Source organism: Pongo abelii, chromosome 16, assembly GCF_028885655.2.
Source record: "Pongo abelii isolate AG06213 chromosome 16, NHGRI_mPonAbe1-v2.0_pri, whole genome shotgun sequence".
Classification (NCBI taxonomy): Eukaryota; Metazoa; Chordata; class Mammalia; order Primates; family Hominidae; genus Pongo; species Pongo abelii.
In genome coordinates, this window is record NC_072001.2 from 80,640,158 (window position 1) to 80,666,527 (window position 26,370).

The 26,370-nt window shown below is 37.1% G+C and overlaps 1 protein-coding gene and 1 long non-coding RNA gene across 47 annotated transcripts in view; one reads left to right on the plus strand and one right to left on the minus strand.

Annotated features, from left to right (window-relative positions):
* PEAK1 (pseudopodium enriched atypical kinase 1) overlaps positions 1-26,370 on the minus strand; it is a 313,738-nt gene that overhangs the window by 235,638 nt on the left and 51,730 nt on the right. For 12 of the 45 annotated variants that reach the window (XM_054531185.2, XM_054531186.2, XM_063716046.1 and 9 more), the window contains 2 exons: positions 22,127-22,189; positions 3,504-3,573 (listed from right to left, as the gene is read on the minus strand). The exons of 8 other annotated variants lie outside the window; for them this stretch is intronic. The gene's annotated coding sequence lies outside the window, so the exon portion shown is untranslated. 45 annotated transcript variants of the gene reach the window in all.
* LOC129050160 (uncharacterized) overlaps positions 1-26,370 on the plus strand; it is a 74,173-nt gene that overhangs the window by 30,250 nt on the left and 17,553 nt on the right. For both annotated transcript variants that reach the window (XR_008513690.2, XR_008513689.1), the window contains exon 2: positions 24,863-24,972. This is a non-coding gene — a long non-coding RNA (uncharacterized LOC129050160). The remainder of the gene's footprint in view (positions 1-24,862; positions 24,973-26,370) is intronic.

Below are 26,370 nucleotides of genomic sequence, written 5' to 3' on the forward strand. Positions count from 1 at the left end.
GTTTTCCATAGCAGCTGCACCATTTTATATTCTCATCAACAACAATGCACAAAGGTTCCAATTTAACCACATCCTTGCCAATACTTGTTTTCTGTTTTGTTTTCTTTTTCCTTTTTCAATAACAGCTATCCTAATAGGTGTGAAGTGGTATCTCACTGTGTTTTGATTTGGATTTCCCTAATGATTAATGACATTGAGTATCTTTTCATGTGGTCATGACTATTTGTATCTTTGGAGAAATGCCTTTGATCATTTTTTAACTGAATTGTTTGGTTTTTTGTAGTTGTGAGTTATAGGAATTTTTTTATATTCTGGATATCAGTCCCTTATCAGATACGTGATTTGCAAATATTTTCTCCCATTCTTTATAGGTTGTCTTTTCACTCTGTTAATAGTGTCCTTTGATGCACAAAAGTTTTTAATTTTAGGAAAGTCCAACTTACTTTTTTTTTTTTTTGAGACGGAGTCTTGCTCTGTTGCCTCTGTTGCCTAGGCTGGAAGGGAGTGGCACAATCTTGGCTTACTGCAACCTCCACCTCCTGGGTTCAATGATTCTCCTGCCTCAGCCTCCCAAGTAGCTGGGGTTACAGGCACACACTACCATGCCCGGCTAATTTTTGTATTTTTAATAGAGATGGGATTTCACCATGTTGGCCAGGCTAGTCACAAACTCCTGACCTCAACTGATCTGCCAGCCTTGGCCTCCCAAAGTGCTGGGATTACAGGTGTGAGCAATCGTGCTGGCCTTATCTATTTTTTCTTTTGTTACCTGTGCATTTGGTGTTATAACTAAGAAATCACTACAAATTCAATGTCATGAGGATTTTCTCCTAGGACTGTTAGTTTTAGCTTTTATGTTTAGGTCTTTGATCAATGTTGGGTTAGTTTTCTGTATGTGGAATAAGGTAAGACTCCAACTTCATTCTTTTTTCATATGGAAATATAGTTTTCCCAACACGATTCATTGAAAAGACTGTCCTTTCCTCATTGAATGGTCTCGCCACCCTTGTTGAAAATCATTTGACTATATAAGCAAGGATTTAGTTCTTGGCTGTCCGTTTTTTTGTTTTTTTGTTTTGAGATAAGAGTTTCACTCTGTCGCCCAGGCTAAAGTGCAGTGGCGCCATCTCCGCTCACTGTAAGCTCCGCCTCCCGGGTTCACCCCATTCTCCTGCCCCAGCCTCCCGAGTAGTTGGGACTACAGGCGCCAGCCACCACGCCCGGCTAATTTTTTGTATTTTTAGTAGAGACAGGGTTTCACCATGTTAGCCAGGATGGTCTCGATCTCCTGATCTCGTGATCCACCTGCCCTGGCCTCCCAAAGTACTGGGATTACAGGCGTGAGCCACCGCGCCTGGCTGGCTGTCTGTTTTATTCCACTGGTCTATACATCTGTCTTTATGCCAGTATCACACTACTTTGATAACCATAGTTTTTGCAGTAAGTTTTGAAATCAGGAAGTGAGAGACCTCCAACTCTGTTCTTCTTTTCAAGATTGTTTTGGCTATTTGCAGTTCCTTGAGATTCTACACAAATTTTAGGATACATTTTCTATTTTTACAAAGAAGTCATTGGGATTTTGATAGGGATCTAATTGAATCTATAAATTGCTTTGGGTAGTATTGACATCTTAACAACAGTGTCTTCCAACCCATGAACATGGGCTGTTTCCATTAACTTACGTCTTAATTTCTTTCAGTAATGTTTTGTGCTTTTCAGTATTCAGGTCTTCCACCTCCTTGGTTAATTTATTCATACGTGTTTTATTCTTTTTGATAGAATTGTTTTCTTCATTTCGAATCCATTTTTGGATTAGTCATTGTTAATGATTAGAAATACAACTGATATCTGTGTGTTGATTTGTATCCAGAAACTTCGCTGAATTGTTTTAATTCGAACATGTTTTATGAAATCTTTAGGGTTTTCCACATATAAGATCATGTCATCTGCACACAGAGATAATTTTACTTCTTCCTTTCTAGTTTGGATAAATTTTTTTTCTTTTTCTAATTGCTCTGGCTAGGACTTCCAATACTATGGTGAATATAAGTGGTGAGAGCAGGCATCCTTGCCTTGTCCCTGGATCTTAGAGAAAAACTTTACAGTTTTCCACCATTGATTAAGATGTTAGTTGTGGCTTTCCATATATGGCCTACATTATGTTGAGGTAGTTTTCTTCTACTCTTAATTTGTTGAGTGTTTTTTATCGTGAAAGGGTGTTAAATCTTGTCCAAGGTTTTTTCTGCATCTATTGAGATAGATTGTGTGTTTTTTGCCCTTCATTCAACTGGATAGCTTTGTAAGGCATATCTCATTCATTCAGAAACAAAACTAACATCCCCATTTTGCATAGTTTCTCTTAATTTTTGTAACAAAACATTTAAAACAGAATTTAGTGACACAAACTCTTTGAGTTTTATGAAAGACCAGAGGTTTCGAAAGGATAAAAAGGAGATATTGAGTAGAAGGCAGCTTTTAAAGGGAGAACATTGCACAACTAGCTCAGACTGGGAATCACATCAGATAAAACCTACCAAAAAGGATCAAGGCGAACCAACACTTCATTTGATACCACTGTGGCATACATCAATATACAACCCAGAATTGGTATACTGTTTATATAACACCCATTGATTAATAGCACAGTAGGGAACTTAGAGTTAACAATAATTTACTGTATATTTCAAAATAGCTAAAATAATTTTTGTTTGTATTCCCAACACACACAAAAAGATAAATGTTTGAGGTGATGGATATCCCAATTACCGCGATTTGATCATTACACATTGTATACAGGTATTACAGTATTACACGTATCCTCAAAATATGTACAACTATTACATATCAATAGGTAATTTTAAAAAATCAAACTCATTTAAAGCCTACACATACATATTAATTGTAGCACATAGCAATGGCAAAGGTCTATCATGGTCAAAAAGAATACAACTGAATAAATTAGTATCTGGGGAATTGAAATGGAAAAGAAATCAAGTAGTATTCACTCAAAAATGCGTGCCCCTTTCCATAGAGTTAATTGAAGGCACAACGACTATGCCATAAACCAAAGTTCCAACCAAGAGTCAAAGCTATATTTTATAGAATTGCCACTTTCCTCACCAATACCAATAAATAAATTATTAAATCTACCCTTTTGGCATAATAAAGTCATTTCAAACTAAGAATGCCACAGTTTCAATGTCATCTCTTCTGAAAATAAATGTTGCTGTCTTGACTCAGAATTCAAATTGCAGCAGCAGGTCATTATTTTGTTCTATTCTGTTGACATATTTTAACTCATTTTGTAAACCTAGAATTTGTTCCTGTTCTATAATCCCAGACAGAAAAATGTTTATGAGAAGGCAATTTCATTTTGCTAGGTTGACAGTGATAGTCCCTTGGGGGAGAGGCCAACTCAAGCAGGACTGAAGCAGCTGTTAGAAGCCAATTTTCCTACCTGCTAATTGCTTTTATGACTAGGATGTACGGGCTCAGACACCCACCTGGCAGGCAGAAGATAGATGGAAACAGTCACATCTCAAGAGGTTTTTCCTTTCTTCTAAAAGAATTCAACTAGGAGACAAAACAGCGAAGAAACAGAAAAATGTCAAAAATACAAAAATATTAATTGCGAAAACATTAATTGTATCTTCCTGACTACCAAAAGGAAAATGAAAAAGAATGAAAAGAGATTTGTACGAATAGCTGGTAGAAAAAATATTCATTCATTGGTCACTCAGTAAATATTTACTGAAATGCCTATTATGGCAGACACTACTGTAGGTGCTAGAGATACAGCAGTAAACTAGACACAATGTCCCTTTGTCTCCATCAGAGGAGATTAATGAGAAATAACAGCTACCAATTAGTGATCTGGTACTAAGATGAAAACAAAAAGCAGCCATGTAATAAAGCGAGTTGGGAAGCACTAATTTACAGTCAGTTGTCAAGGAAGCCTCTTTGAAGAGGGGACATTTAAGCTGAGACTTAAATGACAAGAAGAATCCAGTAAACCACCAGTCTGAGGGAAGACCATTCCTTGCAGAGGGACAAGGAGCAGAAGACTTGCAAGTTTGAATAAACTTGGTATATTCATAGAAGACAAAAGAAGGCCAGCGTAGCTGGAGTTTTGTGAACAACATTAACAATGGCAGAAGATAAGATCTCTTCAAAGTGCCACAGCCATTTCAAAGTTATCTACTGAGAAGATAAAAATGAAACTATGACCCATGAACTATTCATGGAAATTCACTTTTGGACTAGTAATGACCACCAGGAAACCGTCAACAAAAAACAGATAAGCATGAGTTGAGAAATGCCACAGAGGAAGAGGTTTCTGAATCAGAAAGAATCGGCATCAGAGTACTGGCTGAATCAGTGCTGTCAGGAACCCCAAAAGCAATATTGTTCTAGATAAGATCAACATCTAGGGCTGGCATGCCTGGACAAGGGGATATCTGAGGCTTATAATAGGAACCGTTAAAGCACAGCACTCATAAATGAACTCGAGTCACAAAGGAATGTCTCTGGATGTATTTGTTCTAATACTTGTTTGACCTACACATTTGAGATAGCCCAGAGACTTTAAAAAAATTTTAATGTAAATAACAAATAAAACAACGTAAAATAACACCCTCCTAAAACAGAAATTTTTAGAAATTACAGAAAATATTTCCATGTTTAAAACTCTTCCTAGGTTACAAAATAAATTAGGAGTTTTTTTAAAAGAAAAAAAATTTAGTGAGTATATAGATCATCTGTTTTCCTTCTATAGCAAGCACAAAACAGCGTTTAAGTTCAAAAGCATCTATAACATTAAACAATGCTACATTTAAAAATAAAATATACCTACTAAAAAAAAAAATAGCTCACCTTAATTGAAGGATAAACTTTATTTTTAAGCACTGAATGATTCCCAAACATACTGTATATGTTGCATAATGCTAACAAGACATTTCGTAATAGTGCTATAATGTTAAAATTCCCAAACTATGCACATGGCTATCAAATATATGCACTTTTCTACAAAAACATTTTGGTCAGACATTATTCATCTAGAGAAAAAAAGAAAGAAAAAACAATGGAGATCAAAAACTTGCTCTACATGAGGTATATGGCAATGTGTCTTCACTTAAGCCACATGCTAAAAAATAAAAGACTGGGATCAGAGACCTGTACTGGAATCCCACCTCTCACACTAATTAGCATACAACATCCCTCAGTCTCAATTTTCCTCATCAGTAAAATGAGTCTCATGCCACCTACTCTTACAAGATTGATAGGAATATTAAATAAAACAGGTTAAGTTTAAAGGAATCCAGTCTTATTATTTGGTAATTACACTATAAGCAAGGGAAATGTCTTTAAAAAACAGTTGATTTTTTAAAAGGAAAAAATAATAAATAATAGGTTGTAAGAGCTAAACACAATGTAAACAATACTCAAGTTGAATATACAGGCCAAACTCCTTTATTTTACCTATGAATAAATAAAAGCTTGGCAAGCTTAAGTGACCAGCCCAGAGTTGAAAAAGCAGGCAGAAAAAGGGCTAAAATCTTGCTTAATTCCTAAATGTGGTATACATTTTATAGAGCACTTTCATGTATAAGATCCAATTGATGTCCATGATAAAATAGTTAATCTGACTCATGAGAAAACCCAAGGCACCAAAGTCAGTCAGCTTCTTAGTTATAGAACTGTGACTAAAACCTGATGATGAATACTGTCTCTCTCTCTCTGTTTTTGTGGGGGTGGGGGGGAGCAGGTAGGGGTAGAGTAGGCGTCTAACTGTGTTGCTCAGGCTGGTCTTGAACTCCTGGGCCCAAGCAATCCTCTTGCCTTGGCCTCGCAAAGTGCTGGGATTATAGGCATGACTTACCATGTATGGCCTATGTCTCTTAAAATCGAGATTGAAAGCCTTTCTTACTTATAATTTAACTAATACAAAAATTGCCTTAGCAAGCAATCACAATTTTATTCAGTCAATAATTTTTTTTTTTTTTTTTGAGGCAGAGTCTCACTCTGTTGCCCAGGCTAGAGTGCAGTGGCATGATCTCGGCTCACTGCAATCTCCACCTCCCGGGTTCACGCCATTCTCCTGCCTCAGCCTCCCGAGTAGCTGGGACTACAGGCACCTGTCACCATGCCTGGCTAATTTTCTGTATTTTTAGTAGAGACGGGGTTTCACCATGTTACCCAGGATGGTCTCAACCTCCTGACCTAATGATCCGCCCGCCTCGGCCTCCCAAAGTGCTGGGATTACAGGCGTGAGCCACCGTGCCCGGCCTCAGTCAATAATTATTTTTTAAAGTCACACTACAAAGACATAAATGTTTCCATGTTGTATTTAAGAGACTCAATCAGCTTAACATAAAAATGTTCATAATAGGAGCAAATTAAATTGCCAAAGACACATTTTTAGGCCTATTTCCCAAAGCTCAATTGATATCGGCTTAATATAATGTAGCAAGACTTACTTTTATTCTGTTTGTTCGTAGATTATTTAAACCAGATAGTTGGGTTAGTGAGTCACTGAGTATATGCTTGAGTATGATACTGAATCCATGTTTCTATCATTAATGACTCTAATATTCACATACTTTAAAATTACTTAATCAATCCTTTACACTGTCCTTTCTTCATGTAGGATTTTCAAGCTAACGCTTCTATAAGTAGGTCAATCGTTCTTAGACTTAAATTGAGATGATTCACTTTCACAAATAATTATGTTACAAATACTGCATTGTTTTGCAGCTGAGGGGACAGCCAGGCTGGAAAACTAATTAAAAGAAAAGGATTCAAGTGGAGAGGAGCCAACTGAACAATATGGTATCTAAAAAACAGACACATTTACAATACATGTTTCTGAGTGTCACTAAGAAAATATACATCTGCTTGATATTCCAAATTCTTCCTTTAAAAAGGATCAAGCATTATAGGAAGATTTCTGGGTTTAAGAAGAAGACATGGAACAGCAATGTAGGAAGTCAGGGCTTAGCCGCCATGATAGTTTTCACATCATTTGTGCAAACATAATAAGAGCATACCCCCAAATAAGTCTTTGTTCAAAGCCACTTCGAAAGATGTGAAAATGCATGCACAAAAGTAATCTCTGAGTTTTGCAACTACCAACTGGCAACACTGTTGTTGGGTAGGTGAGAACACAAAAGAACAATAAATCAATACACAAATTAACAGTAACCACTCACACTAATTTCATATGAATTAGAAGAATCAATATATAATTTGGGTGGGAATTCAGCACTCTTGAAATAGTCATGGCCAGACAGTACCATCAAATTAACTACTTAGCTCAGTTCACAAGACTTCATTTGTGCTCAGCAAGGACTATCACTGAATAGGGAACAGCCTGAATGTGGCAAGCTTTTCATTGAATTAAGATAGTGTATATACCTTAAGGTATGTTGCTTGTCTGTCTTCTAAGAATTTTTTAAGCTACATTTGAAAAAACATGATAATACAATTGTGAGTCTCCTTAGTGTTATATTTATAATTAGATAAGCAAAATAGTAAGTGTAGGTGTGTTAGAGATTCAAGTAAAAAAAAAAAAACAAGGCCCAGCTTGTGACAAAGCATCACTACAGATCCCCCTACAGCTCAGTTCCCTACAGCTTCCTCAGCCATAGCTCTAAACAAGCCACAGAAATCAGAATGATCATGCTGAAGCATCTTATGGATTAATAAAGACAGATCAATTCTGTATAACCTATTTTGCTTTTTATTCAAATTATCTAAAATTGATAATTTGTAATTGGCTGTTAAGAAACATAATTACTGGAGCACTCCATTTCTCAATCACCGTGGATACGCAGGCATTTACTGCAAACATGGCCCTCTATTTAGAGCAATTCACATGTAAAGCACTCCACTAATTACACTCTTTATTCAATACACATCTATTAAGCACTATTGTATACTAGGCACTATTGGTATTAGAGAAATACCATGCTGAATCAAATTAGCCCCTGCCTTCAGAGGCAGAAGGCTTTGCTTACAGACATGCAAACATTACATAATGAGACAAGTGCCATAACAAGATGTATACAAACCACTATGGAAATACACAAAGGGAAGGACTTAATTCTTCCTGGGGAGGTGAAGAAAAAAGGCTTGTCAGACTACCTAATATTTAACTGAGTGTTAAAGGGTCAGTATAAGTTTGTTTGGTAGATATACTAGAGGTTGTTCATGAGAGAGGATGTGACAGACACACAGCCTGTGCAAAGTTGGGAGGGCAGAAAAGAGTACTTGCTTGGAAAGACAACAGAGCTCGGTAATAGGTAAGAATGAAAAAGTAAGTATGATCAGAATGAGGCAGGAAAATATGGTTTGGAGGCAGGGAACATAAAGCCAATTCACACTTCAGCTATAACAGGAAATATCCTCTCCATAGGGTATATGCCGTAAATGACTTCATAACTTTACTTCATCCTCTTCATTTACATAGGGCGTACCCCAAGTAAAGGGTATTTAAACTCATGAAAAACTCTGTAACAGGGCCTTTGAGCCCCTATGCTCAGGCCCACTCCCACACTGTGGCATGTACATTCATTTTCAAGAAATCCCTTCATTGCTTCCTTGCTTTGTGCGTTTTGTCCAATTCTTTGTTCAAGGTGCCAAGAACCTGGACACTCTCCGCCGTTAACAAGAATAGGGCACAAAGATTCTTCAACAGGCCATGTTAAGACTTCATCTTGATGAAAATGTGGGGGCACTGAAAAGTTTTGAACACCGGTGTGGTAACAGTTTGAGTTTTAGACAATTATTTCTGGGCATACAAGAAAAGGACAGACCAGAAAGAATAAAGCCTAAAGGTAATGAAGTCTGGTGGACCTGTTATAAGATTATTAAAATCAGTCAGGTGCGGTAGCTCATGCCTATAATACCAGCACTTTGGGAGGCCAAGGCGGGAGTATAGCTTGAGCCCAGGAGTTCAAGACCAGCCTGGGTGACATAAGGAGACCCTATCTCTCCAAAAATTTAAAAATTGGCCAGGCACAGTGATACATGCCTGTGGTTCCAGCTACTGAGGAGATTGAGGTGTAAGGACTGCTTTAGTCTGCAGTGAATTATGATCATCACTGCACTACAGCCTCCAGCCTGGGTGACAGAGCAAACCCTGTCTCAAAAAATTATTAAAATCACTACTATCCTTAGATCAAGGCAATAGGATTTGGTCCTCCTAGCCATATCTCTCCCCCAAGAAGTGAGCAGAGCAGAGGGCCAAATCGAAGTGCCTTACTGGATCTATCTCCAGAAATCACCTTCTATCTAGCTGAAACCCCAGAACTCTGCTCAAATGGCCCTGAGTCCACTTCCAAGACAGGTCCTCATTCAGATATATGCACCACTAGGCCTGAAGGGGAGATGAGGGACAGCTGTTGAGAGGAAATGGGGGCTATGGAGAGAGCTTGAACATTTTGCCAAAATTTAAAAACACATACATTTTAAATTTAAAATATATATACTTTAGAAATACATCATATTTTTAATATATATAAAACTATAAATTGAGAATTAGCAACTTCATACCATACTCATGAATAACTGAATATTTGTGCCTAGAAACCTAAGGTTATTTATGATATAGAGTATTAACCTGAAATTTTTAAAAATTTAATGTTTCAAGAAGATCTGAAATAATTATTTAACAGACAAAAAATATTTTCCCTATAAGACAGACATACAAAAGTCAAGATCAACTTCTCAGAAAGTCAAAGCAATTTGAAGATAGATGTGCCAAACAGGTGTTCCTAACAGCTTTGTTAAAAAAAAAAAAAAAAAAAAAAAAAGACATTTAGTGAAGGATCAATGTGTGGACTAAAGGCACATATTTGTTATACACAAATGAGCTAATGTATTGTACTGCTCTTCTCATTAGCTACAGAGATGCATTACCCTCACATTAAATACTCAGTGAGTAAAACACTCTGGCAAGCATCTGTTGGCTAGTAACAAAGAAAACCATGAACCCTCTGAGGCCAATTTCCATCCAGCTGCAAGCATGGAAGCAGCAAACACATGCACTGCTTTTCAATATCAACCCCAAATAACCGTGAAAAAGAAACTCCTCGGCTATTCTGTGGCAAAGGCATTCCAAGTATCGATTGATCGTGTATGCTAAACAAGACACCTGGAAAAAGTTAACTCCCTAAATCCAGGCTGGCATTTAACTTGCTTGTTACCAACAGACTGTGGTAGAAGTGACACTGTGTGACTTCCAAGGTTATGTCAAGAAAAGCCATGCAGGTTCTAGGACTAAGTTTGGGGTGGCTGCTACACAGCAATGTTGCCAGACAGAATTTGGTATGTGAAACTAGGATACTAACATAACAAAAACCTAAAAGATGCAACACCGGTTTCAAGACTGGGTGGTGGACCGAAGCTGGACCCAGGCTTGAAGAGCCTGGTAGAAACTATTGAAAAGGAATTAAAGGAGAGTTAAATGTTTTCAGAAAGACCTTGTTATGAAGTGGCAGAAAACTTAGCAAAACTGTTGCCTGCGGTAAGGTAAAAAACAGAAAATGTTGGTAATGAACTACTACTTCTACCTAAGGTAATTTCAAAGCAGAATGTCCAAACTGTCAACTGGTTTCTTTCATATGTATAATATAAGGTAAAAAAAGAGAAGACCTAAAGAAGAAAGTACTTTTCCAGCAGAATTTAGGGGAAATACAAAGAAGTCAGCAATTGCTGGGTCCAAAAATAAAACTATTTCTCATCCACAATGTCTCCCAGCAGAGAATGCTCAAAGTAAGAAAAGGTCTGAGGACAAAGATCAAACATAGGATGCAGAAAAGAAAAATCTCATCTCAAGATAGAGACGAAAGCCAAAGGTGTTACTGTAAAATCCTTTGTTACATTTCTCTCCTGATTTCTTCTTCATGGTCTTCTTCCCAGTTCCTTTTTCTGCACTTGTCCACTAAATCTAGATGTCCCTGAGGATTTTGTCCTCAATCCTGGGCACTTCCTTCTTCAATCACTCTCTAAAATCTATTAACCTCAAAAACTCTCTCTCCCTTTCAAGCCTCCACCTCCCTCTAAGAACAGCAGACAGATCTGTACAGCTCCACTCAACTATCTCAGAGAAACATCAAACTAAATATTGCAAAATCCTATCTTCCACTCCAAAAGTTCCTTCTATACCTGAATACACACTGGAAAGGAATGACTAGAAACAAATAGTACCACACCCATTAAATTGCCCAACTTGAGAGTCATCTCTGATTTCTACACTTCCTTCTCCTCACCCAACACCAATATTTAATTAGTCACCAATTTCTATGAATTCCACCTGCTAAACCTTTCTAGCATCTGCCCCTCTTCAAGTTATCTCCTATCTGGACTATATATAGCCTTCTAAGTGGTCTCTCCATTCCAAAATATCTTTCATACTACTCTCGAAACCATCTTCTTAAAATAAAATATTAGCCATGTTAATCTCCTGGTGAGAATCCTTCAAGAGCTCCCAATCAAAACCCTTTGATACAGCTTACAGGTAGGTACTTTGTGATCTGGCCTTTCCCTGCAAACTGTCCCCACATATCATTTATTCCAACCATGCCAAAAAACAGGACTTATACTCATGGTGGTTATGAATACATAGTTTTCTCTCTGCCTAGAAAGTGTTGTCTCTTGTTATGAATACTGAGTACGTTTTTGTCCATTAATTTAACGGTTTTAGAACACTTAGTAGGGCCGGGAGTGGTGGTTCATGCCTGCAATCCCAGCACTTTGGGAGGCCGATGGGGGAGGATCACAAGGTCAGGAGATCAAGGCCATCCTGGCTGACACGGTGAAACCCTGTCTCTACTAAAAATACAAAAAATTAGCCAGGCGTGGTGGTGGGCACCTGTAGTCCCAGCTACTCGGGAGGCTGAGGCAGGAGAATGGTGTGAACCCGGGAGGCAGAGCTTGCAGTGAGCCAAGATAGCGCCACTGCACTCCAGCCTGGGCGACAGAGCGAGACTCTGTCTCAAAAATAAAAAACAAAAAAAAACCCACGTAACTCTGTGGTAAATCTGGCAGGCACATGAAAATAAATGAGAAACACTACCTGCCTCTTCTCTGGAAGCACACTGCCTAGAAAGAAAGAAAATAAGTACAACACAGGGATTTATAATGGAAAGTAGCATGGTATAGTGGACTGATTTCTTGCAGGAGGTGGAGAGATATGATTAATAGACAGTAAGCAAAACAATGGAATAAATACAATATGATCTCCTGGATCAGCAAGTTTCCTTGATATAAGTAATTTAAAACATTTTAATACTATTATACATACTTATTATAAGTAAAATACAAATTTACATGAAAGATGCAATAAAAGACTTAAAAATTCATGGGCCATTTTGGGCAAGAATGACTGTTCAGATTAGAATTTAAAGTAAACACTAAGCAGAAGAGGAGCCACTTTAAGTCAGAGAGACCCTTTTATAATTGAGCAAGTCACACCACATTTTGGCCCCGCCTACTCAAAAAGCCAACCCTAGTTCAGTTCAAGTTCAAGTTCAGTGAAGCAATACTGAAAAATCAACAAGATTCTGCAGGACCCTTTGCTGCAGCCAGCATACCTCTATACGGCCTCTATACAGGGCTACAGACCTGGCATAGAAGAAGGCTTACTCAAGACCAAGGAGTCTTGAACTCATCCATTTTGGGGGGTCCAGATTAAAGTTGCCTGTAACTATGTAAATCCGGTCTAAGAAGGCTGAGAAAAAGTTTACCCTGATTCCAATTCCTGTAGAATTGGAATTATAATAGAAAAACTGCTGATCCCCTCCCAGAATATCAGCCCTGGAAAAGTTACAGCCCTGGAAAAAGGGAGAGAACTCAGAAAAACCCCTGGGTTGACTTGACTAGGACTCCTGTGCGTGGAATGTGGCTTAGGCCTGAGACAAGAGGCAGTCCAGCAAAGCTGTGGGATAACAAACGAGAAAAAGAACTACTAAAGTTCTATTTTGCTTCTCTTGTATCCCAGCGCCCATGTGCATACGACCTGGCCCCAAATGTGCATTACTCAGTGATAAAAATTCAGAACAGTGGTTCCCTCTGGTGAGGGATAAGAATGTCAAGGAAGAAGTCTGAAGGAACTTAAGGGGTAATAAAATGTTTTGGATTTTTACAGGACAGTAGCTACATGAGTATACGCATTCATCAAATCTCACTCAACTGTATATTTAAGAGCTGAGTATTTTATCGTAAAATTGAAATTTATACCTCAACTTTTAAGTTTTTCTTAAAAGATCACAATAGATACTACTTTAGATCATTCAACCGGCAAAATTTAAAAGTCTGAAAAAAGCAAGTATTAGAGAGGCTGTAAAACAACAGGATTTCTTATACATCAATGGTAGGAGAATAAAATTGCATAAGCCCTTTGGAAATACACTTCGTATTATATCTTTAAGTTTAACATTCATTACCCTATGACCCAGCAATTACATTCATAAGTGTGTATACTCAATAGAATCTCTTGCATATGCATAAGAGATTGACAAGAGTCATGGATAGTAATGTTTCTTACAGCAATATTAAAAATTGCAAACACCTGAAAATAAGATTCTTATTCTTAATCCCAGGAATAAATTGAGCATGATCACTTTCAAATATTTAAGTTGTCTTTATGTTTCAACAATAACCCAGTTTTTATACATATTATAGTTTATTCAAGGTGTGCATATATAGAAAACCAAAATTAAGGCACAGAATTAAGGCATTACAATGATTTTGTATTTTTAAAAGATGGAGTTTATTTATTCAACATGACTTTTACAGGAGTAAAGATAGAATTCATCTAAATGCTGGTTACATAAATTATACTACAACCACACACGAAATATCCTGTGGCTATAAACACGAATGAAGTAGATCTACATATATGGAAAAATCTCCAAGATACAGAAGTAAGTTTAAGAAGCAAAAACTAGGCTAGGTCCAGTGGCTCACGCCTATAATCCCAGCACTTTGGGAGGCTGAGGTGGAAGGATTACCTGAGCCCAGGAGTTCAAGACCAGCCTTGACAACGTAAGAAGACCCAGTCTCTAAAAAAGAAAAAAACATACATTAGCAGCGCATGGTGGCACATGCCTGTAGTCCCAGTTACTTGGGAGGTGAAGTGGGAGGATCATGTGAGACCAGGAGTACAAAGCTGCAGTGAGCTGTGATCATGCCATTGCTCTTCAGCCTGAGTGACAGAGTAAGACACTGTTTTTGTTTTGTTTTGTTTTTTTAAATGAGACAGTCTTACTCTGTTACCCAGTCTGAAATGCAGTGGTGCAATCTTGGCTCACTGCAACCTCCGCCTCCAGGGTACAAGCGACTCTCGTGCCTCAGTCTCCCAAGTAGCTGAGACTACAAGCATGTGCCATTACAACTGGCTAATTTTTGTATTTTTAATAGAGATGGGGTTTCACCATGTTGGCCAAGGCTGGTCTCAAAAGCCTGACATCAAGTGATCTGCCCACCTCAGCCTCCCAAAGTGCTGGAATTACAGGCATGAGCCAAGACTCTGTCTTAAAAAAAGTAAGAAGCAAAAAGTAAATTCTCACAGATCAAAATAAACTCCATATATATTGATGCATATGTATGTTTGCAAAAATAACTTAAAAGTAAATAAACTGCTAATGTTAGTTTCTTTTGAAAATAGAGACAGAAGATCTAAGGTGAAAGATTTACTTTTTTACATTTGGACTATCTATGAATCATTTTATACTATCTAAATTTCTGACCACATACCTTTTCTATTTTTTAAATTACAGAGAAGAAGAGACAGAGGCCCTCGAAAACTTTTTCTATTTCTAGTAAGCAAACTCTTCCATGACCCACAGTAGTTATTCCAAACCTTTACCACTCCCCTTAAATCCCGTATCTCAGTCCTGTCGCCTTTTCCCACATGGCCAAGCCAAGGACCTTGTCCTCTGCTTCAGAGGAAATGAAAACTCCCTATATTTCCTAATTCACATCCACAAATTTGTCACTAGCTGCATCCATGAGCACTTCCTTCCCTCAGAAGAAAAAAGCCATTCCCGGCAAATCTTATGTTATATCATGTGTTCTACATGCAATCTGCCATTTCTGCAAGGAGCCTGTTCTATTATTCCCCTCTCTCTCTCTACTTCCACAATTTTGCTCTTACCTGTTTCCTTTTTCCCCTACCTCTGTATATATGCATGTTCAAGCCTCTCCTATATTAAAAAGTACCCTATGTTCTCCTCTATCTAGCACCCAAAACTCATTCCTTCTGTTCACAGTTAAACTTCTCACAAGAGTAGTCTATACTCTTTGACAGTCTCTTCTTCATCTCCCATTCACTGCTCAACACACTAGAATCTGTCCTCTGTCTCCACTGCTACTAAAAACAAAAAACCAGTCTTACTAAGGTCACTAAAAGACCAAACCAAAAGTCATGCTGTAAACTTTATTTTATTTGATCTTTCTCTGTAGCATCTGACACTAATGACCACTGCCACCCTTTTCGAAACACTCTAATCTCTTCGCTTCTGTGATATTTCTCTCTCCCGGCTCTGCACTGAGCACTGGGGGATTCAAAAATGAAAATGACAAAGTCCCTGACTTCAAGAAGCATAGTTTCTAAAATGAGAGAAATATATACAAACAATCACAACATAGTGAAAAAGTACAAAGTGCGGTGATAGCTTAGCAATCAACTTTATATGGGGAAGCGAGAGAGCACTTGAGGAGGAGGAAACTAGCATGTGCAAAGTAACATATAAATCAGTATGGTTTGTACAGAAATTTTAATGGATAACAATTGAACACACAAGTTTTGAAATCAAACAATCTGATTGTATCTATTCTGAGGTTAAAATAACAGTCTTTACCTCATAGGACTACTGTGAAGATTACATGAAATGCTAAATATAAACCACTTAGCATAGGGTCTGGCATATACAGAAAGATCTCAGTAAGCGTTATCTCATATACTTTCTGACAAAAACATTCAACAAACTATGACTAAAAGAGAACTTCCTAAACCTGATAAAGGGCAGTTATGAAACACCCATAGTTAACATCTTACTTGATCCTGAAAGACTGAATGCTTTTGCCCTAAGATCAGAAACAAGACAAGGGCTGGGTACAGTGGCTCACGTGTATAATCCCAGCACTTTGGGAGGCTAAGGCAGGAGGATCACTTGAGCCCACGAGTTTGTGACCAGCCTGAGCAACATGGCAAAACCCCATCTCTTCAAAAAAATATAAAAATAAGCTGGGTATGATGGCGCCTGCCTGTAGTTCCAGCTACTTGAGGGACAGAGGCAGGAGGATCACCTGAACCCAGGAAGTCAAGGCTGCAGTGAGCCATGTTCACACCGCTACACTCCAGCCTGGGCAACACAGTAAGACCTTGTCTCAAAAAAAAAAAAAAAAACGGTTTCAGCCAGAGCAGTTAGAGACATGAAAGGAATCTAGATCAGAAAAGAGGTAAAACTATCATTATAATACGATGACATAATCTTACGTATTAAAAAGCCCTAAGTAATCTATAAACAACTATTACAATTAACAAATAAGTTCAGCAAGGTTGTGTGATACAAGAATCAATTATATTTCTATATACTAGTAATGAATAATCCAAAAATGAAATTAGAAAAAAAAATTCACTTAGAATACTATTAACAAAATAAAGTACTTAGGAATAAATTTAACAAAAGAATTACAAGACATACACTGAAAATTATAAAACATTGAAAGAAATTAAAGAAGACCTAAATAAATGGAAAAACATCCAGTGTTTACAGATTGGATGACTGACTGTAAAGTCCCCAAACTGATTTAAAGATTCCTGCCTCAGATTCAACACAATCAAAATCTAGCTGGATTTTTTTGTAAAAATTGACAAGATAATCCAAAAATTCACATGGTAATAAGCAATCCAGAAGAGCCAAAACAATCTTGAATAAAGTTGGAAGAACTTACATTTCCCAATTTCAAAACTTTATTACAAAACTATAGCAATCAGGACAATGTGGTACTGACATAAGGATAGACAAATCAATGGAACAGAATTGAAAGTCCAGAAATAAACCCCTACATTTATAGGCAATTGGTTTTCTTTAAGGGTGCCAAGATAATCCGATAGTCGGAGACAACTGGATATCCACATACAAATGAATGAAGTTGAACCCCTACATTACATCATTTATAAAAATTAAGTGAGAATGCGTCACAGACATAAAAATAAGAGGTGAAACAATAAAACTCCTACAAGAAAACATGAGTATTCCCCAGGACCTTGACTGTTTCTTAGATACAACACCAAAAGCAACCAAAAAAATAAATAAATAAGTAAATAAAAACTTTTGTGCTTCAAAGGACAATATCAAGAAGTGAAAAGACCCACAGAATGGGAGAAAATATTTGTAAATCATTTCTCTTGAGATTTGTACCCAGCCAATATATATACACATATAAGCTGATCCTTGAACAACATAGGTTTGAACTGTGTAGGTCCACTTATGTGCATTTTTTTTCAACCAAACATGGATAAAAAAGACAGCATTCATGGGATGTGACACCCACCTATACAGAGGACTGACTCTTCTTATAGGTGGGTTAGCAGGACCAAATGCAGGACTTGACTATGTGTGAATTTTGGTATATACAAGGGTCCTGAAACCAATTCCCTGAATATACCAAGGCACAACTGTATTTCTATTTAATGTAAATATACATTTATATTATATGTAATATAAATAAACATATATATATACACAAATAACCTAATTTTAAAATGGCAAAGGATGAAAATAAAAATGTCTTTAAAGCCCCTACCTCTCACCCTATACAAAAATCAACTCACAAAGGGATCGAAGACCTGAAACAATAAAACCACTAGAAGAAGACATAGGGGAAAATGCTCCAGGACACTGGTCTGGGAAAAGATTTTATGATAAGACCTGAAAAGCACAGGCAACTAAAGCAAAAGAAACAAATGGGATTACATCAAATTAACTTCTATACAGCCAATGACACAATCAACAGAGTGAAAAGACAGCCTGTAGAATGGGAGAAAATATTTGCAAACTACTCATCCCACAGGAGATTAATATCCAGAATATATAAGGACAAACATATCAAAAGCAAAAAAAAAAAAAAAAAATCTGATTTAAAAATTGGCAAATGATATAAAATAGACATTTTTCAAAAGAAGACATATACCAGCCTGGGCAACATAATGAGACTCCATCGCCACAAAAAATTTTAAAAAATTAGCCATCATGGTGCATACCTGTTAGTCCTGTCTACTTGGGAGGCTGAGGCAGGAGGACTGCTTGAGCCCAGGAGTTTGAGGCTGCAGTGAACTATAATCATGCCACTGCACTCCAGCGCTGGTACAGAGCCAGACCCTGTCTCAGAAAAACCAAAAACAATCAAAAAAAGAATGAAAAAATGCTCAACATTGCTAATCAAGGAGATGCAAATAAAAACCACATTGAGGTATCATCTCACCCCAATTAGGATGGCAGCTGTTATCAAAAGACAAAAAATAACAAACACTAGTGAGAATGCAGAGAAAAAGGAACTCTTATATACTGCTGATGGTAATGTAAACTAGCACAACCACTATGGAGAACAGTAAGGAGGTTCCTCAAAAAACCACAAATAGAATATCATATGATCCAGCAATTCCACTACAGGGAATTTATCCAAAGACAAGACTATCATTATATCAAAGAGACATTTGCACCTCCATGTTTATTGTAGCACTACTGACAATAGCCAAGATATGAAATCAACCTAGATGTCCAACAAAGGATGAATGGATGAAGAAAATGTGGAATATATATATACCAGAGAATGCTATTTAGTCATGAAAAAAAAAAAAAAGAAATCCTGTCATTTGCAGCAACATGGATGAGACTGGGACGTTACGCTAAGTAAAATGAGCCAGAAACAAAAAGTTAAATAAACACTGCATGTTCTCACTCATTGGTAGTAGGGAGGGAGGGACAGGGAGAGATTTATTAAGGGATAAAAAATTACCAATAGATACGAGGAATAAGTTCTAGTGTTCTATACCACAGTAGGATGACTATAGTTAACAGTAATATGTAGTTTCAAATAGCTAGGAAGAAAATCTAAAGTTAACAGTAATACGTAGTTTCAAATAACTAGGAAGAGGATATTGAACATTCCCAACACAAAGAAATGATAAATGTCTGAGATGATGAATATGTTAATAACCCTATCTGATCACTAACATATATGTACTAAAACATCACTATGTACCTATGAATATGTACAATTATTATTTGTTAATTAAAAACTAAAAAAAAAGAAAAAGAAAATGTTCAAATGGCCAATAAGCATATTTAAAAAGTTCATAAGAAGTCACTAGGGAAATACAAATCAAAACCACCATATACCACTTCACATCCACTGAGTGGCTATATTAAACAAAACAAAACAAACCCAGACAATGTTAAGTATTGGCAAGGATATGGAGAAATTAAAACCCTCATTCATTGCTAATAGGAATGTAAAAAGGTACAATCTTTTTAGAAAATAGTTTGGCAGTTCCACAAAATGTTAAACATGGAGTTATTAAATGACCTAGCCATTCTACTGTTAGGTATATATCCAAGAGACATGAAACCCTATGTCCACACAAAAACTTATACACAAATAAGTGTTCACAGCAGAATTTTCATAATAGCCAAAAAAGTGGAAACAACCCAAATGTCCAACAACTGATAAATGGATAAATGAAATATGGCATATAGATATTGCGGATGAAAAAAATGAAAAAAAAGTGTGACTTTTTATTTAATTTAATTAATTAATTTTTTTTTTTAGATGGCGTCTCGCCCTGTCACCCAGGCTGGAGTGCAATAGTGCGATCTCGGCTCACTGCAACCTCCGCCTCCTGGGTTCAAGCGATTATCCTGCCTCAGCCTCCCAAGTAGCTGGGATTACAGATGCTCACCACCACACCCAGCTAAATTTTGTAGTTTTAGTGAAGACAGGGTTTCACCATGTTGGCCAGGCTGGTCTCGAACTCCTGACCTCAGGTGATCCACCTGCCTCAGCCTCCCAAAGTGCTGGGATTACAGGCATGAACCACCATGCCAGACCACTTTTTTTAGCTTGATCATAAACAATTACAGTCTTTACCTGGCAGGCTTCACAGGAGAAAACTGCCCTCCCTACACCAGATTTGGTGCATACCTGGTACACTGACATCTCTAAAGCAAGCTGCAGTCAAGACTCAGGTATTCCTAAATGGCCATGCTCTTTACCGTATCTACATTAGTAGCCCAGGTACCTTCATTCAGAAGTCTCTGTGGCCTTTAACTGAGGCCTTTCCTTAGGCTAAGAGGCCTCCTCAACAGAGGGAAAACACTAAAAACACTTTCCTCCACTCTGACTCAGTACCTTCCTCCCCTCCTAGCACCTTTTCCTCCAACTCACCCCAGATCTATAAAACAGCAGGAACCTTTTGCTGGGGGCTCCCTCAGCATTGAGAAAACCCCCACCTCTGTGTTGATCCACTTGACAGGAGGGAGCCTGCACTTTCTCAGGTTTAACTTCTTGCTTGTCCTAATTCAGTAGGTGATTAAAGTAACTCAGCTCTGTGTCGCCAGCTAAGCTCCTGACACTATGGAATATTATTCAGTCATAAAAAGGAATCAAGGTTCATCCATGCTTCAACATGGATGAAGCTTAAAAACTTTATGCTAAATGAAAGAAATTAGTCACAGAAGACAACATATTGTGCAACTCTATTTACATAAAATGTCCACAATAGGCAGAAAATAAATTAATAGCTGAGGGGAGGGAGGAATGAGTAGAGACTGCTAATGAGTACTTTTAAGAGTGATGAAAAGCCAGGCAGGTGGCTCACACCTGTAATCCCAGCACTTTGGGAGGCCGAGGTGGGAGGATCACTTGAGGTTAGGAGGTCAAGACCAGCCTGGACAACATAGTGAAACCCTGTCTCTATTAAAAATACAAAAATTAGCCAGGCATGGTGGCACACACCTGTAATCCCAGCTACTGGGGAGGCTGAGGTAGGAGAACTGCTTGAACTCGGGAGGCAGAGATTGCGGTGAACCAAGATGGTGCCACTGCACTCCAGCTTGGGCGAAAGAGACTCCATCTCAAAGAAAAAAATGAGTGATGAAAATATTCCAAAATTAGACTGTAGTGATGGTTGCACATCCCTGTAAATATAATAAAAACTATTGAATTTTACACTTTAAATAGGTGGAATTTATGGCATGGGAATTATTTCTCAGTAAAGATATAATATGAATACACGATGTTAGTGTTCATATCATATCTAGACCACTATTGCTCTGTAAATGAGTTTGTAAAATAATCCTTAAGGAATGTAGATACTGAAGGACTCAAAGTAGTAGACTGACAGGCTGACAACTTTTTAAAGAAAAAAATAATCTGTTGACAATGATAAAAATGGCTGACAGAGCAGTCAGACTCAAGGTGGAAAGACCAGATGACAGACTTACAACGGTGTATTTGGAAAAATTTTAACAAGAAGAGGACTTGAGCCAAGACAGGTAAGAAACGGGAAAAGGCTATGATCCTACCTTTAGAGTGGAATGCTATCTATAGAAGCTTTCTATAAAAGGGAAGCTTTCTATAGAAGCTAACTATTAACCTATATCCTTATTACAGAGGCTCCTAAACAGGGAACTACAGAAAGTCATCTAGTCCAAGACAGCAGAGTGGTAGAAAGCTCTTAATAACTGGCCCATTAAAATAGCAGTTGTTTTAATCTATGATTTAACTAATGGAAGACTTGTCTTCAAAAATATTAGATTATAATGCCAATATATTCTCAAATATATCAGAGAATAGTAGTATGAATTTCATCTTTGAGTATTAAAGATAAAGAAAAAATTCACTCAAAAGTATTTTATCACTAGAACAAGTTTCATTTATTTCAAATGTCTTATAAACATGCTTAAAAGTAAGCATACTATATGTGTAGTTTTATAAGTTTCCTATTAAAACACTCAGAGGAAAAGATATTTGATATTGCCTTAAATTTTTTCAGAAACAATTCTTTCTCACTATAAAATATATATTAAAAGGCAAATGCATTCATAAATTATCTCACCTTTGGTTTTTAGATAAACCACAAAGAAATGTCTACAGCATAAGTTCCAGTTTGGGCAGATACCTGAATTGTAAAAAACAAACAGAAAAAGACATGGTCAATATGGTTGAATCTGAGTATGGAAATTTAATTATTTCAATAGAACCCTAATTTGATCATTTACCTCCTAAAGTTTTATGTTCAAGCTGTTCTTTAGATATCTATAGAATGTCGAGAATTAAGAAATTCTCCTGAACTTTCTATTGCCTTTGATTAATGTTGGTATTTCTTGAAATTAAAAGTATATGAAAACAGGCCAGGCACAGTGGCTCATGCCTGTAATACCAGCACTTTGGGAGGCCGAGGTGGGTGGTTCACCTGAGGTCAGGTGTTTGAGAGCAACCTGGTCAATGTGGCAAAACCCTGTCTCTACTAAAAACACAAAAAAATTAGCCGGACATGGTGGTGTGTGCCTGTAGTCCCAGCTACTCGAGAGGCTGAGGCAGGAGAATCACTTGAACCTGGGAGGCGGAGGTTGCAGTGAGCCAAGGTCATGCCACTGCACTGCAGCATGGGCGATAGAGCAAGACTCCGTCTCAAAAAAAAAAAAAAAAAAAAAAAAAAAGATATCAAAACATGTACTACATAAACAGGAGAAAAAATCAATCTCCTTCATCAACTCAATTCTTCAAAAGAAAGTATTTTCTAAAGTTTACACTCCCTATATTATGATTGCCCATCCTCACAGAAAGTACAGAATTTAAAAATCTGGAAATGTAAAAGTAAATCAATAGCACATGTTTATAAAACCTAAGCAAATAAGTAAATTAAGTAAAACCAATGTCTAATAAGTATGAAAAATGGAAAAAATGTTCTCTACATTAGCAAAGAAAATAAAATTAAAATGAGATATCATCTTTGATCAATGAAATTATAATTGTTTTACAAATAAGATTATAGTCATTGGCACCCTTCCAGTTCTTCTCCTTAACAGACTCATGGTAAGATTGCATCTCACTGCCCTCTTTCAACTTAGGTGTAGAAACATGACTTGCTTTAGCCACTGAAATGTACATAGATGTGATGTTACACATTTCTAAGTATAAGCTTTAAGACCAACTACACAACTTACAGACCTCCCAGCTACTGCAGTCATTATGGAGTTCACTAAATGTCTCTGAAGAGAAAAAAACAACTCTGCTGACATGTATTAGACATGTAACATGAGCAAGAAATAAACTTTGTTGTATTATGCAACTGAGATTTTTAGGACTGTTTGTTACTACAGCACAATCTAGGCTATACTGACAGCTACAAGTGATAATGTAATATAATAATATATAATATTATAATAATGTAATATAACAGGCATTTTTGTACACTGTTCATAGGAATTTAAATTGGTAAATTTGTTTTTGTTTTTTGGGTTTTTTGAGACAGGATCTCGCTTTGTCACCTAGGCCGGAGTACAGTGGCGTGATCACAGCTCACTGCAGCCTAGACCTCCCAGGCTCGAGTGATCTTTCCACCTCAGCATCCTGAGTAGCTGGGACTACACAGGTGCCCACCACCAAGCCCTGCTAATTTTTGTATTTTTTGTAGAGATGGGGTTTTGCCATGTTGTCTACCCAGACTGGTCTTGAACTACTGGGCTCAAGCAATCCACATGCCTCAGCCTCCCAAAGTGCTGGGATTACAGGCATGATCCACACGCCCAGCAATTGGTAAAATCTTTCTGGAATCCCAGCACTTTGGGAGGCTGAGGTGGGTGGATCATGAGGTCAGGAGATGGAGACCATTCTGGCCAACATGGTGAAACCCCGTCTCTACTAAAATACAAAAAATTAGCTGGGTGTGGTGGTGTGCACTTGTAATCCTATCTACTCAAGAGGCTGAGGCAGGGGAATCGCTTGAACCCGGGAGGCAGAGATTGTAGTGGGCCGAGATCGCGCCACTGTACTCCAGTCTGGCGACCGGGCGAGACTCCATCTCAAAAAAGAGCTAGAAGCAAATTAAAGGTACAAATGATTTGCTAAATAAGCTAGAATATTAAGCAATCATTAAAACTGCTTATCAAAGATGCTTAATGACTAACAGAGGAAACTGTGTAAAGGGCATACATAGGAACTCTCTGTACTGTCTACTCAATTTTTTCATGTATACAATTCTAGAACAGGTAAAACTAACTAATCTCCACTGACAGAAAGTAGGTAAGTTATTGCAGGAACCAAAGGTTGTATGAAATAATTGACTGCAAAGGGGCTTACGAGAAGCTTTTAAGAGGGATTAAAATGTTCTATATCTTGATTATGGCGGTTGTCAACAGGATATACACATTAGTCAAACCCCTCAAACTGTACTGCACATAAATAATTTTACTAAAGTGGATTTTAAAAGTAAAATAAAAACGCTTAATGATAGGAAAATGCTCATCTGTTGGGTAATTTGAAATGTGTAATACATAAATTTGCATAGAAGAGGCTACAAATACATACAATGTTAATAGTGCTTTGCTTTGCATAAATATTATGTAGGTAGTTTTCATTTTTCCTTAAGTTATGTACTTTCAAAATGCTCTAAGTAAGTACGTATTTTTATGTTTATTTGGTGGTATTTTATTGAGAACCAGAGCTTAAGCCTAGAATAAGCTTGAGGTTTTAATAATTTATTCATTCAGTATTTATTACATGCCTCCATGTACAAACAGCATTCTAAGTGGTAGAGGGATACCTCTAAGCTTGGGTATGTTTCTCCAAGGTTCAGCTAGATGGGCTTTTCAAGTGATCACCATTGCCAGTGAATGTGGAAGCATCAACTATCATCTGTAAACCACATCTGTTTATAATCTTTACACTGGCAAACGACAGGTAAGTTGACTATAAAAACTGTTAGGATTCATGATTATCTGTTTACCTAATCTTCCTGAAAATAAGCTTAAATTTTTTACAGTGTTTAACATGTAATATATAACATATATTTAGAATGTATTATAATGTGTGAATGTGTTTATAAGAATCTGTATTGATAACTAATCATTTAAAAATGTTATGAGTTTTGAGCATTTATTTACTTAAAAAATTAAAAGTTCTGGGCAAGGCATGGTGGCTCATGCCTGTAATCCCAGCAATTTACGAGGCCAAGGCAGGCGGATCACCTGAGGTCAGAAGTTCCAGACCAGCCTGGCCAACATTATGAAACCCCGTCTCTACAAAAATACAAAAAAAATTAGCTGGGCATGATGGCAGGTGCCTGTAATCCTAGCTACTAGGGAGGCTGAGGCGGGGGAATTGCTTGAACCCAGGAGGCAGAGGTTGTAGTGAGCTGAGATCACGCCACTGTACTCCAGCCTGGGCGACAGAGCAAAATGCCATCTCAAAAAAAAAAAAAAAAAAAAAAAAAAAAAAAAAAGAGTTAAAAGTTTTACCACTATAAAAACTGCTTGAGGGTTTAAAACTCTAAGAAAATATAGAAAAATATAAATGAAACATAGAAAGCAATAAGTATGACAATGGAGACAAAGCATTAAGCAAAGAGCAAGAAGTGTCTGATTAATCAAATAGAAATACTGGATACGTATCATTAACAAATTGTAATCAACAAGTAAAAATATAGTGAGAAAATACTTGTTTCATGTTCAGCAGTGAGTGTAGCAATTCAAGATACTGGGGACAAGGGATTATGACTATATGCAGGGGACTATATGCACTAACCTCTCATGACAGAAAAATCTGAGATAACTACTCCATTATAGGGAATACACATGAAGCAAAAGAGAAAGAACACATATAAAAGAATCTAATCCAGAAATGATTTTAAACCAGTGATCACTGAAATTAAATCACTATGTTTAATTATAACTATACAATATGTTGCCTTCTCAAGTTTGACATTTGCACTTACATGTTGTATTCAAAAAGTATAAAACTTCATAATTTACAATAAAATACAAATAAAATGCACTATTTATACTAATAACCATTAAGAAGCACGAAAATAATGTGTGCTAATCAGGTTACAGCTAGTAAAGATGAGTAAAATAGTCTCAGACATTAAGGATACAACACAGAAAATATTTGTATGTGAATCACGGTACAGATAGTAAAGACGAATAGACTCAGACACCAGGAAGTTTTCATAGCACTTAGAAAGATAGCACAAACCCAAAACACAAAATTGCCAACACTACAGGAATGCAAATGGAGAGTTCTTGTTAAGTATTAGCTTCTCAACCCTTAGAAAATACAACCTATGAGTCGTCACTGAAA